Consider the following 18,387-nt stretch of genomic DNA (forward strand, 5'->3'; position numbering starts at 1 on the left):
ATTTGATCTAACAACTTTTCCTAGCTGATTATGTTGAATATGGAAATGAAACAAGATGGCTTGGAGCCTGTACAGAAACTTTGTATTAATGTGCCAACTTTGAGCTTGTAAGATTGCTATTGTTTCAAACCCCCCTTAAAATCTACCTCTCTAACAAGCTGTATGCTTTCCTGTCCGAAGGTTGTTGCTTCACTCGGCCCGGAATGCACTTTAAAAAATAAAATACACACACACACACACACACACACACACACACACAAAACCAAATTACAATTACATTACAAATAATATTGAATTCCTCCCCCCTGCCCCCTCCCTCTGACCCACATACCTTCCAGCTGCGTCAAAAATGCAAGATTTGGTCTAGCCAGGGCCAGGCAGGCTAGGATAGTTGCTGCTAGAGTTACCACATGGATGACTCTGCTTAAATGTTTTTAAAAAGCCTCTAAACAAAGTGCCCTCTGCAGGAGGAGGCAAGAGAATCACGTCCCTCATTTGCATAAGGAATTTTTCACTTTTTAACCCTTGCTTAACTCTTAAAAGGCGAAAAATTCCTTATGCAAAGGAGGCCCATAGTTCTCTCGCCTCCCCCTACAGTTAGCACTAAGCAGACTCAGAGTCACTGTGACTTGGAGTCTGGCAGCAACTACCTTGGCCTTTTTAATTATTTTAAAACATTCTTTCCTTTTCCTCATGAGACTGGTGAGGCCCCGCCTCCCCTGCCTCCAGTGACTGCACGTCCCTGCATCTGACACAGCAACAAGAGTGTTTCTTAGTCACCAAACAGTTCCCATTGGCTGACTTGTTGTTATGGCTATCCTAGCTCATAATTTCTTATACACTGACTTCTCTTACACATATACAAATGCTTAAGGAAGAGCACATTTGAGAAGATATATACAAGCTAATCTCCTGAATAATTAAAAAAAGGAAAATGACACGGTGTTAGTGGGGGGGCAGAGATCGTCCCCTAGGCCCCTAACATATGGGGTGCCTCAGGGCTCGGTCTTATCCCCCCTACTATTCAACATCTACATGAAACCGCTGGGAGAGATCATCCGCAGGCACGGGATTAGATACCACCAATATGCGGACGATACCCAGTTGTATCTGTCCGCCCCGTGCCAACTCAATGAAGTGGCAGACGTGATGAACCGAGGCCTTGAGGCCGTTATGGACTGGATGAGGGTTAACAAGCTCGTACTCAACCCAGAAAAGACCGAGTGGCTGTTGTGCTTCCCTCCCAAAGATTCGACCAATATTCCATCACTCGGGGGTCAAATTTTATACCCCTCAGAGAGGGTTCGCAACTTGGGAGTCCTCCTGGATCCACAGCTAACGTTTGACCACCACCTGACGGCTGTGACCAGGGGGGCATTCGCCCAGGTTCGCCTGGTGCGCCAGTTGCGACCCTACCTGAATCGGGAGGCTCTTACAACAGTCACTCGGGCCCTTGTGACCTCTAGGCTGGAATACTGCAATGTGCTCTACATGGGGCTGCCCTTGAAGAGCATCCGGCGACTTCAGCTAGTGCAGAATGCGGCCGCGCGAGTGATTGTGGGTGCACCTCGGTTCACCCACATAATACCTATCCTCCGCGAGCTGCGCTGGCTACCTGTCGATCTCCGGATGCGCTTCAAGGTGCTATTAGTCACCCATAAAGCCCTGCATGGTAGTGGATCTGGGTACTTGAGAGACCGCCTTCTGCCAATTACCTCCCTGCGACCAATTCGATCTCATAGATTGGGCCTCCTCCGTATTCCATCGGCCAGCCAGTGCCGGCTGGCAACTACAAGGAGGAGGGCCTTCTCAGTAGTAGCCCCGACCCTTTGGAACGAGCTCCCCGTGGAGATTCGTACCCTCACCACCGTCCAGGCCTTCCGCACAGCCCTTAAGAACTGGCTAGCCCGTCAGGCCTGGGGACAAGGATAGTCGCCCCTCCCGAATGATGAATGAATGTTGCTTATTACTTTTATTATATGTGTCTACGTCATTGTTTGTATTCCCCCCTTCCTGATTTTATGTGAGCCGCCCTGAGTCCCCTCAGGGAAAAGGGCGGCCTACAAATGTTAATAAACATTCTAAACAAACAAACACATTAAACATTGCAAACATAACGTGCCGACTGTGACAGTCTCCTGCAACCCTCTGCAGAGGCACTGTGGGCCAGTCCTTCGCTGTTTCTAGGGCAGCCTCGTGGGCCAGATCTAAGCACCCCCCCGGGCCAGATCCCGCCCCCGGGCCTTGAATTTGACACCCTTGCACTATATGATTCCTTTATTTGGGGGGGGGGATGTTTGGCACTCATTGTTTTTGGTATTCATTACATCTTCTGCAACCAACTAATGTGGAGTACTGAGGTACCACTGTATTCTACAGGGTTAGTAAAAAAATCTGTCGCCATGCAGGTGTCTGTGACACCAAAGAGACTTTTACATATGTACAGATGTGGGGCCTTCAGTGCTCTCTGAGCTTGGTGGTTTTCTTGAAAAGAAAAGTCAGTTGGTTTGTGTCATTCAAGTTCTGGGATGCCTGCATATTTTTACCACTACCTATTGCCAAGTTTCTTGACGTATTTAGAAATGCCAAACTCTTCTGTTGGTTTAAGGCAGTTTGTTGAGTGCCACCAGGCTTATGAAACTTCATTCATTGGCATCCATCAGTCTCAAAAGACTATAGTATCATGCAGTGGTGACATTCAAACTTTTTTTTACTACTGGTTCTGTGGGCGTGGCTTGGTGGCCATGGTGTGGCTTGGTGGGTGTGGCTTGGTGGGCGTGGCAGGGGAATGATATGACAAAATCTCCATTCCCACCCCACTCTGGGGCCAGCCAGAGGTGGCATTTGCCAGTTCTCCAAACTACTCAAAATTTCCATTACCACTACTACTGGGTTGGCATGCTTTTTTGTGGTATGATAAAAGTAGGGCACGTGGCTATTTTCAAAGACATTATGTAAGGAATGGATTATTAACAATATGGGAAAGGGAAACATTATTTAGAAATACCAATGTAGCTTTCAACAATGGAAGCATTGACACATCCAAATATTAGTAGTATGAAAAATATTATTAGATATAAAGATATCTTAACAGAAAGATGGGAACTAAAACAAAAACAAGAATTAGAAAAACAAGGGATTGATATGGTTTTCACAATTGCAAATACAATCAAGATATGAAAAAGACAAAAGGGAGAATGGTTTTAACTTAGGAAGTTCGGAATTGGATAAGATGGGAGAAAGAATAATCAAGGAATTATATAGCTACCTATTAAGAACTATGCTAGAAGAAGAAGTGGTAAAAGATACAATGTTAACCTGGGCAAAGAATTTTGGTCATACGATTGAACTAGAAAAGTTCCAACAACTACGGGAAAAGAACTATAAACTAACCATGTCAACAGCTTACAAAGAAAACTTATACAAAATGTTCTACAGATGGCACATGTCACCGGGAAAACTAGCTAAGATGTTTAAAGACAAGTCAGTGAAATGTTGGAAATGTTCATACTATCACATGGGGTGGACATGTGCAGAAGCAAGGAAATATTGGAGTAAAATAAGAGTATGGTTAAAGAAAATGTTACAACAAGAAATAGAATTTAGACCAGAGATATTTTTACTAGGTACTGTATTATTCCAGAGAAATTCAAGAAAGAGGATACTTGTTTGATTATAAATGTAACTACAGCAGTGAGAATTGTATTTGCCCAAAATTGGAAATTAAATAAGCTACCAACAGACAAAGAAATAATAAAAAAAGATATTAGATTGTGCAGAGATTAATAGGTTGACAATGAAAATAAAGGATAAAGAGGAATCAGTACTTCAAGACATGGGGAAGATTTTATGACTGGCTAAAGAAAGAAAGCTAGAAAAGAAAGTAGGGAGAAGATAAAGTACCCATATGACGCACTATTAAATGGAAAGGGGAGGAAGAAGGGGAAAACAGAAAAGAAAATATTAAACATATAAGTATATATTCAAGAGCGAGATATAAAGTGGGGGAAACATATCCAGGGTAGACTAGTGAAGGTAAGGGAATAAGAAATGATACTAAATTATATTTGGGCTGACGGAAATACCATCCCAAGGAAACATAAACTGAGTTTTGAAATATACACCAACAAGAAGAAAGGGGGAGAGGAGGAGAGATTGAAAGGAAGACGGGAGAAAGAAGAAAGAGGTAAGGAGAAGAGGATGGAAGGGAGAGAAAGAGAAAGAGATAGGGTAGGAAGGGGAAGCGGAAGAGCAGGAGTAGGAGAAAGGGAAGGAAAGAAGGGAGGAGAAGGAGGAAGGAAGAAAGTAGAGAAGGGAGAGAGGGAGAAAAGAAAGGGAAAACAACAAGGTGTTACAAAAGGAAGAAGGGATGGTAAATAAAGCAACCCAAATTGTACATTATAACTTATTAAATGAAATAATAAATGTATAAGAATGATAAATGTAAAGAAGAATACCAATTATGTGAATGTATACTTAAAATGGTATGTAAGAGAATAAAAAAATAAAAATTGTTTGGAAAAAAAATTCCACTACCAGTTCTGCAGAATCCATCAGAATCTGCTAGAGCTGAGGTGGTGCAGTGGTTAGGGTGCAGTACTGCAGGCCACTTCAGCTGACTGTTATCTGCAGTTCAGCGGTTCTAATCTCACCGGCTCAAGGTTGACTCAGCCTTCCATCCTTCCGAGGTGGGTGAAATGAGGACCCAGACTGTGGGGGAGATATGCTGACTCTATAAACCGCTTAGAGAGGGCTGAAAGCTCTATGAAGTGGTATATAAGTCTAACTGCTATTGCTATTGCTGGATTTCACTCCTGGTATCGTGCTGTGGAAAGAGGTAAAGCTGAAGTGTCCTCTCCAGAGCACGGGGCCTGGGTAAATTAATATTGAGGATAGACTGCTTCCCAAGCAGCAGATCCCCCCTTCTCCACATCACTGAAATAGTCCAATGGAATGGCAGAGCCGATCCGATTGGTTCCACTGGTGTCACAGGAGTTACCAGAATGTGGTTCTAGTCACGAACTGCTTCCGGGACTCTGGCTCCGGATTTTGCCTGGAGGTTGATTCCTGAAGCCTTTTCCAGTAATGGATATAGCCACAAGCAGTGGAGGTTTGTAATCAGAGTTTCCCTTCTCCTACAAGATGGTTCTGCTGCTTTATCTGCCATTTGGGCATAGAGCAATGGTGGGTTCTTCTCCCTGTCACTACCGGTACGCTGCGCACGGGGATGAGCAGACGTGCACATGTGCTGCGCACACATATGCATTCCACTGCCCCTGCGACACCCAGCTGCTCGTCGGAGGTCACGCAGGTGCCACACGCTGTGTGCGCATACGCAACTGGCCTGATTGCTTTAAAAACAGGTATGGAATGCGGGTGGGCGCGTGGGTCAAATGAGCCACCATACCGGTATGGTGGCTGTTGCTCCCGGCTACTACCAGTACACCCATACCAGGCCATACCGGCCAGAACCCACCATTGGCGTAGAGCCCTCTTCCACCTTCAAAACCGTTGACTGCCTTCTCCTGTAACCCTGGAAAGGAGCCCTTATGAGGTGCTACCAACCGGGCCAGCTGGACCAAGGTTTTTTAAGGAGCTGTTACTCCTCCATTACTCATTTGTTATTTATATGAAACTATAAAGGGGCATATTTGTAACTCAGAGTTGAAATGAAAGGTGTCTGGTGCTCTCTATGAATGCTTGTTTTCTTGCAGACGTTTATTACCAAACTAGATAACATCATCAGTGTTCAACCTTGAGCTACAGATATTGTCTTTCATTGATACACAGACAGATGCATTTTCTTATTATTTTGCTGTAAACAAATTATTAGCTAAGCTTTAATTGGGTTTGAAAGGCGCACATTCCATTATACTGTGCCACATTTATAAGTTTACATATTACTCTCTGGGAATCAGCAGAAATCTTTTTACAAAATTGCTTCTTTTATACCAAGAGGCATATAATTGCTAAATATTATTGTTTCAACTTTTCTAAAAAGCAGGAGGTCAAAGAAAGCCAGAAAGGTGCTTCCCTCCCCCCCACCAACTTTCAGAAAATTCCGCTTTGTTGCCTGCCTTTCAGCTTGCAGCATAAATTTTAGATGCTGTCTGTTTTCTTCCTTCAGGGGAAAAAAAACTCAAGGCAACCTAAACTGTTTTATCACAACTTTCATTTGAAATTATGAAAAACTGCAAGTGACAGCTGGGTGAATTCAGTGAATGTGAAGTTTTTGAATTTCTTCGGCTTGACAAGTAAACACCTTAAATCGCTAATGCTAGATATGCATTATACATGGCCTGTATTTTGACATCCATCATCAAGTGCTGACTAGAGAAAATACTGATTTGCACCCATAAAGCAAGGGGAAAAAAAATCAGGTCACAGAATATTAGGAAAACAATATTTCATTACAGCATCAGAAACACGCTAAGTCATGAGATGTAAAAGCTGCCAGGGGTATGGAAATGTTTTCTTCCATTTCATAGGCATTTTCTTCCTCCCTCCCATCCTCTTCCTTTCCTGCCTTTCCTTCCTTCCTCCCTTCTTCCCTTCCTCTTCCTTTCTTCTTTCTTTTTTTTCTTCCCTCCTTCCTTCTTTCCCTCCATCTTCTTCCTTTCTTCCCCTCCCTTCCTCTTCCTTCCTTTCCCTCCATCCTTTTGTCTTCCCCACTTAGCCTTTGTCCCCATCTCTCCTTCCCCTTGCCTCCTTTTTTCCTTCCTTATTTCCTCCTTTCTTTCCTTCCCCTTCCTTTCTTCCCGTTCCTTTCTTTCCCTTCCTTCCTCTTCCTTTCTTTCCCTCCCATCCTTCTTTCTTTCTTTCCTTTCTTCTTCTTCCTTTCTTTCTTCCCCCCTCCCCTCCTCTTCCTTTCTTTCCCTCCATCCCCTTGTTCCTCCCTTTCTTCCCATTTTCCCTCTGCCCCTCCTTCCCCCCTTCCCTTCTTCCCATTTTACCCTCTGCCCTTCCTTCCCCCTCCCTCCCTCCTTCCCTCCCTCCCTTCCTTCCTTCCTTCCTTCCTTCCTTCCTTCCTTCCTTCCTTCCTTCCTTCTCCTTCCTCCCATTATGTGGGTATCCTACAGAATTTCCTATTCCAGAGAGAAGAATTAGGATTAGTTAAAGATCACAAAGAAGTAGTCAACGGTCTGCTAGAAATCCTGAAATCATGGCAAAAGTCATAAGGGATCATTGGTAACTGACAAAAGTCCACCAGAGTTGGGTAGCCAATCAGTTTAAAGAATTAGAATAATGAGAAAGAAATGTCTCATTTCTTTGCAATTTTACTCTCTTTCTCTCTCTAAAACAGCAAACACTACCCATTTTCTCTATTTCAGTGGTGGGTTGCAGGCTGTACTCCCCAGGACACACATGCTGGAGCCAGCCCGGAGACCTGGACACCGTACCGGTACGGTGCTGCGGAGGGCCCACCCGCCAACCCGAGCTCCTTACAGGTGTTTAAAGGCTTCTGCGCTTCCGTGCAGGCACATGGCATGTACAGCGTCTGCACGACGCTCCACGGAGCAGCTGGAGCATCACGGAGGCGCTAAGACTCATGCGTGCACTACGTGTGTACATGCATGCTGCGTGCGTCCATGAGGATGCCGCCAGTCCCGTTCTTTTTTTTACATCATGGTGACCAAAACCAAAAAAGTGTGATCTTACTAAGAAATCATAAAGTGGTATTAACACTTCACATGATCCTGATTCTATCCCTAATGAATGAAAAGAGTTTACCACTAAAAAAAAAAGGCCATGCTTTGACATGTTTAACTGTTCAGGCCATGTTCAACAAATTCTCTGCTAAAGATCTTCCTGCTTCTGACACGATCACGTCCATATTTTCTTTTCCCAAACACCAATGCAGGGATGTCTAGAGGAAATGACATCAAAACATAAGATGATGGCTAAAATGAAAGCTCTGTCCATTGAGTTTTAGTGAGTCTCAGAATATTAATCTTCTCATCGTTCCTATCACCCATCTCCTCCCACTTACTGTATGACTGTAATTTTGTTGCTTGTATCTTTACGATTTATATTGATAGTTTCCTAGTATGGTTTGATTGCTTATTTTACCCTAGGACTATCATTAAGTGTTGTTCCAGAGGCGGTATTTCAACAGGTTCTGAACAGTTCTGGAGAACCGGTAGCGGAAATTTTGAGTAGTTCGGAGAACAGGTAAATACCACCTCTGATGGGCCACGCCCCCATCTATTCCCTGCCTCCTGAGTCCCAGCTGATCAGAAGGGAAAGGGGATTTTACAGTATCCTTCCCCTGCCACACCCACCAAGCCATGCCACACCCACAGAACCAGTAGTAAAAAATTTTGAATCCCACCACTGTGTTGTACCTTATGATTCATGACTAATGTATCTTTTCTTTTATGTATACTGAGGGAATATGCACCAAAGACAAATTCCTTGTGTGTCCAATCACACTTGGCCAATAAAGAATTCTATTCCACTCTATTCTATTTTATTCTGTTCTGTTCTTTTCTGTTCTATTTTATTATTTCCACTCTCTATTCTTATTCCACTCTGTATTCTATTCTATTCTATTCTATTCTATTCTATTCTGTTCTGTTCTGTTCTGTGCTATGCTATGCTATGCTATTCTATTCTTGTCATAATTCCTATCTAGATTATCATCTACCATTTTATATATTATAGAAAACACATTAATGGACGTGCCAAGCTGCTGAAATTTCAAAACTGTGTGAGCATTCTGCATTTTTAAATTCCATAGTACTGCAACGTTAATACAGATGGTTGCAATTCAATTTTTAAACAGTACATTAAGCTTAGATCTGTCTGATCTGAGCCTAGATATTGTCTGATCTCACCTCTCTTTTCATAAAAAGCTAATTCAAAGGCTGAGAACTGACTGCCGAAAACTGCTGAAACACATTTAGATTAACAGCTGCTATAGTATTTAGAGGATTCAGCAGTTTTGGCTTGTGTGCTGTTATCCGAAACTTAAAAAGAGAACACAATTTAAAAACATTTGCTTTTTTATACAGCCTAATGCATGCCTAAAGTGTACTCAACATTTGTTCCAGGTTCTCCCTAATTTTCAAATGCCTATCTTACAAAATCTCACTGTCAGCTCACTGCGATTTCAGATCATATTCTCTGAATTGGGTTTTATTAAAAATAAAATAAAATAAACCAACATTTTCCTTCCCATTCATTTCTGAAAATCTGATCCTTTAGACACTGTTCCTGTAACCCTCCCTGCTCCCCTCAAATAGATGTACTAATTTTCTCTCTGACTTATTTCTTTTACTGATGGAGCCAGCTGATGAGAGCAATTTAGTACAGGAATAAAGGAAGTGTAGAAATCAAAGCATTAATAGGTAAGCCATTAGTAAATTTACCTGATATGGAAAATAGCTAACACAAAATCATTGAATGATATTTAAAGATGCACAAAATTTTTCGTATTGTAAAAGAAATCTAATGCAGCTAGTAATAAAAAGAACACAACCACACAAATATACCCATATATTTACATTAGATTTTTCGTCATCTTCAGAAAACATCCAGAAATAAGTCTACTGCTTTTATCCCCACCATTTTTTAAATTTTCTAGATTTTTTTCCTTCTTCTTTCTCTACAATTATCTATTGATTTATCATGCACTCACGCTACTCCAGGTGCCCTTCCTAACTTCTAACTAAAGAAGAACAAAATTTTGCCCTTTACATTTCCAGGGTTTCGTTGAATCAATGGGACATGCTATACTTTATTGTACCTTCTATGCAGGTGTATGCCTGGAGTTATTATTTACACTTCCTATTAAAAACCTTGGTCATTCTAAATCATTTTATCTTAAGATCAAGTTTGTGTACATACAAACACACACACACACACACAAACACATTCTTTTTTTGTATTTTATTTTAATTAACTAGGCTGAGCCCGAGAGAGGAGTCAAACATGTCATCAGTATCCAGTCCTTTCATGCCCATAAGAGATCTAAGTTCAACCCATCTTGAATCCTGTTGATTCTTATCTACCGCCAATTTGTTTTCACTGTTAGTAGTTCAGATTCTTGTAGCTTAAGCTTGCAACAAACCCTTATATTCATTTGAACTGCCTGGATTTCCTGATTTCTCTTGCTTGACTCTGAGATTTCTATATTCTACATGCTGTTCTATGACCAAATAAAGATTTGATTGATTGATCACTTTTTTGATTCTCCCATCACACGTGAAAATGACTTTTTAAAATGACAATACCTTCTTGAATATTGAATTGAATTGAATTTATTAAAATTTATAGGCCGCCCTTTTCCCTGAGGGGACTCAGGGCGGCTCACAATCACAAGGGAGGGAAGTGCAACATCAAAAACAAAACAAAATGTGAACAAAGAAAAAAATAGTAAAACGCAACTTTCGTTCAACAATCAAACACTCGGGCGGGTGAATTAGGAACCTATCCCCAGGCCTGCTGGGAGAGCCAGATCTTGAGGGCTGCGCGGAAGGTCTGGACGGTGGTGAGGGTACGGATCTCAGCGGGGAGATCGTTCCACAGGGTCGGAGCTGCAACAGAAAAGGCTCTCCTCCGTGTAGTCGCCAGTCGGCATTGACTGGCAGATGGGATTCGGAGGAGGCCCAGTCTGTGCGATCGAATTGGTCGAAGGGAGGTAATCGGCAGGAGGCGGTCTCTCAAGTACCCAGATCCACTACCATGGAGTGCTTTAAAGGTGGTCATCAGTACCCTGAAGCGCACCCGGAGACCAACAGGTAGCCAGTGCAGCTCGCGGAGGACAGGTGTAACGTGGGCGAACCGCGGTGCGCCCACTATCACTCGCGCGGCTGCATTCTGGACTAACTGTAGTCGCCGGATGCACTTCAAGGGCAACCCCATGTAGAGCCCATTGCAGTATTCCAGCCTAGAGATCACAAGGGCTCGAGTGACTGTTGTGAGAGCCTCCCGGTCTAGGTAGGGCCGCAACTGGCGGACCAGGCGAACCTGGGCAAATGCCCCCCTGGTCACAGCTGACAGCTGGTGGTCAAAAGTCAGCTGTGGGTCCAGGAGGACTCCTAAGTTGCGGACCCTATCTGTGGGGTGTAAAATTTGACCCCCCAGCCTAAGTGTTGGTACATTCGCCAAATTATTGGGAGGGAAGCACAACAGCCACTCGGTCTTGTCCGGGTTGAGTACCAGTTTGTTAGCGCTCATCCAGTTCCTAACGGCCTCTAGACCCTGGTTCATCACGTCCACCGCTTCATTGAGTTGGCACGGGGCGGACAGATACAGTTGCGTATCGTCCGCATATTGGTGGTATTTTATCCCGTGCCTCCGAATGATCTCGCCCAGCGGTTTCATGTAAATGTTAAATAGTAGGGGGGATAAGACCGAACCCTGTGGCACCCCACATGTTAGGGGCCTCAGGGACGATCTCTGCCCCCCGACCAACACCGACTGCGACCTGTCCGAGAGGTAGGAGGAGAACCACCGTAAAACAGTGCCTCCCACTCCCACCTCCCGCAGTCGTCGCAGAAGGATACCATGGTCGATGGTATCGAAAGCCGCTGAGAGGTCAAGGAGAACCAGGATGGATGCATAGCCTCCATCTCTGGCCCTCCAGAGATCATCGGTCAATGCGACCAAAGCGGTTTCTGTGCTGTAACCAGGTCTGAAGCCGGACTGGAAGGGGTCAAGATAACTAGCTTCCTCCAAGGCCCGTTGAAGCTGGAAGGCCACCACCTTCTCAACAACCTTCCCGATAAAGGGGAGGTTGGAGACAGGACGAAAGTTGTTTAAAATGGCTGGATCCAAGGATGGTTTCTTCAGGAGGGGTCTCACCACCGCCGTTTTAAGTACGGCGGGGAAGTGCCCCTCCCGAAGGGAGGCGGTCACGACCGCCTGGATCCAGCCATGTGTCACCTCCCTGCTGTTGGCAACCAGCCAGGAGGGACACGGGTCCAGAATACAGGTGGAGGCACTTACAGCTCGAATGGCCTTGTCCACATCCCCAGAGGCAACATCCTGGAACTCAACCCAGAGATGATTTGCCAAGCGGTCCTCCTGTGTCTCGGCTGGATCTACTGCGGTGGAGTCCAAGTCCGACCGAAACCGAGCTATTTTGTCCGCCAAGAATTGAGCATAGTCCTCAGCCCTACCCTGCAAGGGGTCTCCCGCATCCCTCCTGTTAAGGAGGGAGCGGGTTATCCTAAACAGGGCGGCTGGGCGTGACTCGGCGGACGCAACCAAGGCAGAAATGTATGATCTTTTGGCAGTTCTTAATGCTCGAACGTAGTCCTTGGTGCAGGTGGTTAGAAGTGCTCGGTTCGCCTCGGACTTATCGGACCTCCACTGGTGCTCTAGGCATCTCCTCCGGCGTTTCTTCTCCCGGAGCTCCTCGGTAAACCAAGGGGGCCTCCGGGATCCACTGACCCGGAGGGGCCGTAGTGGCGCAATCCGATCAAGAGACTCCGACGCCGCCGAGTGCCAGGCGGCAACCAGAGTCTCCGCCGAACTGTGGGCGAGAGTATCAGGAATGACCCCAAGCTCCGTCTGGAACCTCAATGGGTCCATAAGTCGCCTGGGGCGGAACCACCTGGTCGGTTCCTCCTCCCTACGGTGGGGGTTTGGCCTCCGGAAGTCAAGCCTCAGTAGGCAATGGTCTGACCACGACAGGGGTATGATCTCATTACCCCTCAGACCAAGATCACACATCCACTGCTCCGAGAGGAATACGAGGTCGAGCATGTGACCCGCTGCATGGGTTGGGCCCCGAATTACCTGGGTCAAGCCCATGGCTGTCATGGAAGCCATGAACTCCTGCGCCCCATCAGAGCGTTCACCGAGCGATGGCAAATTGAAGTCCCCCAGAACTATAAGCCTGGGGAACTCAACTGCCAGCTCGGCTACTGACTCGAGGAGCGAGGGGAGGGATGCTGCAACGCAGTTGGGAGGCAGGTACGTTAGCAGCAAACCCACTTGACCCTTGAGGTCCAACTTTATCAGCAGGGACTCACACCCGACAAGCTCCGGAGCAGGGACCCTACGAGGTAACAGAGACTCCCGGATTACAATAGCCACACCGCCACCCCTTCCCTGGGCTCTCGGCTGATGAAGCACCTGAAATCCCTCTGGGCACATCTCTACAAGGGGGACTCCTCCTTCTGTGCCCAGCCAGGTTTCAGTAATACATGCCAGGTCTGCCCTCTCGTCAACAATTAAGTCCCGGACGAGGGGAGCCTTGTGAATAACAGACCTGGGAATATTTTACTTGATAACCCAGAATAAAACAGGGTAAGAGTTTTATTCCTTTATAACCGTTATTTTATTTTATTTTATCAATTTCATATATACATTCACAATTATATGATCTCATAACTGTTATTAATAATATGTATTTATAACAATCTTTTCCCTACAGTTGACAATATACTTGAAGATTGCTTTCTTACCATCCCATAGATCCATCTTACCTTACAACGGTCCTACTTCTTCTTCCTTCCCTCCCTCTTTCCTTCCCTCGTTTCTTCTCTCCTACTCTCCTTCCTTCCCTCCGTCCTTCCTTCCCTCCCTCCTTCCCCCTTCCCTCCTTCTCTCCTTCTCGTTATTTTAACCGTTATTTTAAAGATGGCTGAATTCTACTTTAGTTATTTTAGTTACAACACCGCTTTTCTACTAAGTTGAGCAAATGAATATTCTTTGGAATGGATAATCTGATGAGTTTTTACAAGAGATGCTGTATTACACTGTGACTATTATTGGTTGTTACACTATTACAGTTGATTTATTGTACTAGTCGAAAGCTCTTAGAAGATTTACACAGTCTGGAAATTTGGCAAATAAATGAGTATATCAAGGCAGCAAGGTGCTTCCTGCTCAGGCCAAGTGTTTATTAACTCTGTGTCAAACTCAACTAGTTTCAGCAAAGTTAGCAAAAGCGAGTTAGGAGAGTTGCACAGGAACATTTCTACAAAATCAATACTTTCAGGAGGAACAAATGAGCTAGGCTGTAGAATGCACCTGCCTTCAAAGCAACTGGCTCAGGGATAATCATTATGGGCTGGATGGTTGAAGATGAAGGCCTCTATAGGCCAGCCTATAGATGTCAACCTGCTCTTTCATCACTTTCAGCATAAACTTCCACAATATTAACGATTTTACCCAGTGCCCTGCTACTGTAAGTTGGTGTAGCCCTAAAGTGGCAATTATTCAGATAGAGGTTCATATTCAGATACAGGTTGTTTGAAATAGTTCACCCAACACAACAGGTCCACAGTGCTAGCAATGAAAGGGAGCCCTTGCTCTCTTTGTTTCATTTATACAAGGCACTCTTACGAAAAATCTTCTGCCATACCTATTTCCCTTGCAATTGTCCTCCTTGGACACACAAGTCTCAAAGCGCCCCTTATGGACTGCTTTGTAAAGTGCAAATTGGAAGGAAAATGAGATAATCTCTTGGGTGAAATATCCATCAGAAGGTGCTGGAACAGAGGTGGGTAGCCCCCGGTTCGGCCCAGTTCGGCTGAACCGGTAGTGGAATTCAAGCCTGGGTCACAGAATCGGCAGTGACCCAGGCCTGCCACACCCCTGAACCGGTTCCCTCGTGCCGCTGGACCGCCACAATTTTGGATTTTAGTAATTGCACAATTACTAAACAATTACTGTAAATTGTTCTTTGCGTGCGCGAAGAACGATTTACATTGAACAGTGCACATGTGCGGGTGTTTTGAACCGGTAGTAAAACCAGCAGCAACCCACCCCTGTGCTGGAAGGTATATTACATCTGATTTTGAGGAAAAGGAGAGGGAGAACACCTTTATTTTGTTGTTTTCCAGTTCACCAACAATCAGTGCTGCACTGGTGAACAGATACAATCACTCTGTGTTAAGACACTGCGTTGTTTATTTGTTACTCTTTATTTGGTAATTTGGAAAAATTTTCACCAAATTTATTCTAGCATGGAAGTTGAAGAACTTGACTTCTGAGCTTGTAAATGGCAGGTAAAATCCAGACCATGCCTGATGGTGTTTATCTTGTGTCATCTCCATCTCTATCTCCATCCCCATCTTCATCCCCTGTTCTATTCTATTCTATTCTATTCTATTCTATTCTATTCTATTCTACATCCCATCCTATCCATGTTCTATTCTATTCCGTTCTGTTCTATTCTATTCTACATTCTATTCTACATTCTATTCTACATTCTATTCTACATTCTATTCTACATTCTATTCTACATTCTATTCTACATTCTATTCTACATTCTATTCTACATTCTATTCTACATTCTATTCTATTGTATTCTGTTCTATTCTATTCTATGCTAGGCTAGGCTAGGCTAGGCTAAGCTAGGCTATTTTGCATGCTATGCTATGTTATGTTATGCTACGCTGTTTTGCATCCTATCCTATCCCTATTCCTATTTCATTCTCCCTCTATCTTCCTAATACTGTTCTGTGATACTATTGAAACCCATATGGTGTAAATGGAAAGATTACTATTAAAAACAAGCACAAGCTAGAAAAACATTATGTTCCTCTCTATTTCTTTTTCTGGAGAGAAAGGAAGGTAGAGAACAGCAAATTATGAAAAACCTCTGCATAAAAGAAACTAAATTCTTTTGTTAAACGAATGTAGTGGCTTTGTTTTAAAACATGATTGGCAACTGCTGAAACATAAATTACAAACATTTCCCATTGCTGCTTACAGTGAAATTATGCAGATTAGAATTTGATTAGGTTTATTTCACGAGACTCAATTTGGACTTTTAATCTATTAAGCTCCAATAAATTAGCAGTTTCAATAGCTCCCTTGAGCTGCAACTGTGAGAAGCATAGCCTGTTCCCACACCCCCTCCCCTCTTTTGCAATATGCATTCCAACAATTTCTTTAGGGGGTGAAGTTACTAAAATCCCAGGTCTCTGAGTACTCTTACTTCTTAACTAGCATGTAAATGTCAGGAACAACCAATTGTGCATTAAAATTTGGTCTATTTATCCCTCTTTGCAGTCATCACTTTCCCCCCGACTGTTTTGATCACTTTCAAAGGTGGATCCAAGAAAGTCAGAAAATGCATGTCGGATTAGAACAGCAACTGAGTTGAACTAAACTTCATTTCTATATAGTAGGACCCCATAATTGCTATCATTATGGTCATCGTATTTATTTATATACATATACATATACATATACATATACATATACATATACATATACATATACATATACATATACATATACATATACATATACATATACATATATACACACACACACACACACACACACACACACACAACATCGCAATTACATTCTCAATAAGCAAATATGAACCTATTTATTTACAAATCAGTAGGCTGTAGACCACAACTTACTACTTGATAAGATAGAAAAATGTGGGTTGGAGCAGCAGCACCACCAGATGGATTCGCAACTGGCTGACCAACCGCACTTAACATGTAGTCCTCAATGGAACTGCATTTACATGGAGGGAGGTATGCAGTTGAGTACCCCAAAGCTCTGTTTTAGACCAAGTACTCTTCAATATCTTCATCAATGATTTGGAGGAGGGAATAGATGGGGAACTCATCAAATTTGCAGACGACACGAAGCTGGCAGGAATAGCCAATACTCCAGATGACAGGCTTGAGATATTGAAGGATCTTGACAGACATGAACATTGGGCACTATCTAACAAAAGGAAATTCAATGGTGAACAAAGTGAGATTCTGCATTTAGCCAAGTAAAACAAATGCACAAGTATAGTGTAGGTCAGTGATGGCTAACCTTTTTGTCCTTGTGTGTCAAAAGCACCCATGTGTGCTCAACAGTGCATGTGCATGTGCCCACACCCATAATCTAATGCACGCGTGACCCTCACACACTCTGCCACACCCATGAAAGTGCATGCAACCCCCCCCCCCGTGCCCCATTTTGGGCCTAGCAAGCCACCCTGAAGCCTCCTGGGACCAAAAATGGGGCCTGGGAGGGCTCGCCATGCCCCCTGCGCTCCCCCTTCCTCCTGCATGCATGCATGCATGTCCCCCAATCCCCACACATGGGTGCACGACCCCCGCCCATGTACATGCAGAGACCCAAAAATCAACTGGCCAGTGGGAGGCTCGTGTGTATGCACAGTGGAGCTGAGCTGGGGCAAGTTTGCATGCCGGCAGAGAGGCCCTCTGCATTCCACTTGTGACATGTGTGCGATAGGTTCGCCATCATGGGTATAGGTGGTGCCTTGCTCAATAGTAGTAACTGTGAGAGGGATCTAGGTGTCCTGTTGAACAACCATTTAAATATGAGACAGCAGCTGACAAAAAAAACAACACAGTTCTAGGCTGCATAAACAGAGGGATAGAATCAAGATCATGTGAAGCATTAATACCACTTTATTATGCCTTGGTAAGGCCACACTTGGAATGCTGCATTCAGTTTTGGTCACTATAATATATTAAAAAAGATGTTGACACTCTGGAAAGATTGCAGAGAAGAGCAATTCAATGTCTTGTGTCTAATTCATACTGCAAATTATTTAAACTCAATAGCATAGATTTGGGTTTTTTATATCATCCACAAGTAAGAAGATCCATTTCTTGTCTTTTAATATCTCTTCCACCATCCTTAAAGAAACAAGTAATAACTTCTACCTCTCAGAGATCGCCTCCAGTAAATGACATTAAACAGAATCACTGAAATGTCAAATTCATTCAACCAAAAGAGTTCATAAATCCAAGTTCTACCACTATTCTTTAATCTTTGTAGATTCAGTTATAGAATATCTTAGCAAAAGGAACTTCTATCCTCCTACTTTAGCTGATGGACACCTTTCAGATGTCCTCTTAGCTCACTGAGCCCTGGTGGCACAGTGGTTAGAATGGAGTATTGCGGGCTAATTCACTGCTCACTGCCAGAAGTTCGATTCTGAATGGCTCAAGGTTGACTCAGCCTTCCATCCTTCCGAGGTGGGTAAAATGAGGACCCAGATTGCTAAGGGAAATATGCTGACTTTGTAAATTGCTTACAGAGGCTTTTAAAGCACTCTGAAGCAGAATACAAGTCTAAGTGCTATTGCTATTGACTCAGCCTTCCATCCTTCCAAGGTTGATAAAATTTCCCGTGAGAATTCTGATCATTCCTAAGTTTTCCTCAGATTTCATGTTCCCTTAAAGTTAAATTTGAACTGAATAAGAGGGGTCTTCCTCCAAAGAAATTCTCACAGGATTCTAACATAATTTCAGTCAGGTGGTGAAATTTCCCAGCAAACATTTGCAAGTCATAGAATTGTAACCTTAAGTCCCTACAAGAAATTAAGAAGGGTTTTGTCAGGTCTCCAATAGATCCCTATCGGGATGCTGCCATTCTGGTGGAAGGCCTTGGTCTTCCTTTACTTTACTTACTTTGATGTGTCTTCTTGGGATA

At 43.8% G+C, this 18,387-nt stretch overlaps 1 protein-coding gene across 12 annotated transcripts in view; it reads right to left on the bottom strand.

Moving 5' to 3' along the window:
* Positions 1-18,387, bottom strand: part of KCNMA1 (potassium calcium-activated channel subfamily M alpha 1) — a 648,117-nt gene that overhangs the window by 48,723 nt on the left and 581,007 nt on the right. The window lies entirely within an intron of this gene.

The sequence above is a fragment of the Thamnophis sirtalis genome, unplaced genomic scaffold (genome assembly GCF_051295495.1).
Source record: "Thamnophis sirtalis isolate CommonGarterSnake01/CBP01778 unplaced genomic scaffold, rThaSir2_p1.2 scaffold_15, whole genome shotgun sequence".
NCBI classification, from domain to species: domain Eukaryota; kingdom Metazoa; phylum Chordata; class Lepidosauria; order Squamata; family Natricidae; genus Thamnophis; species Thamnophis sirtalis.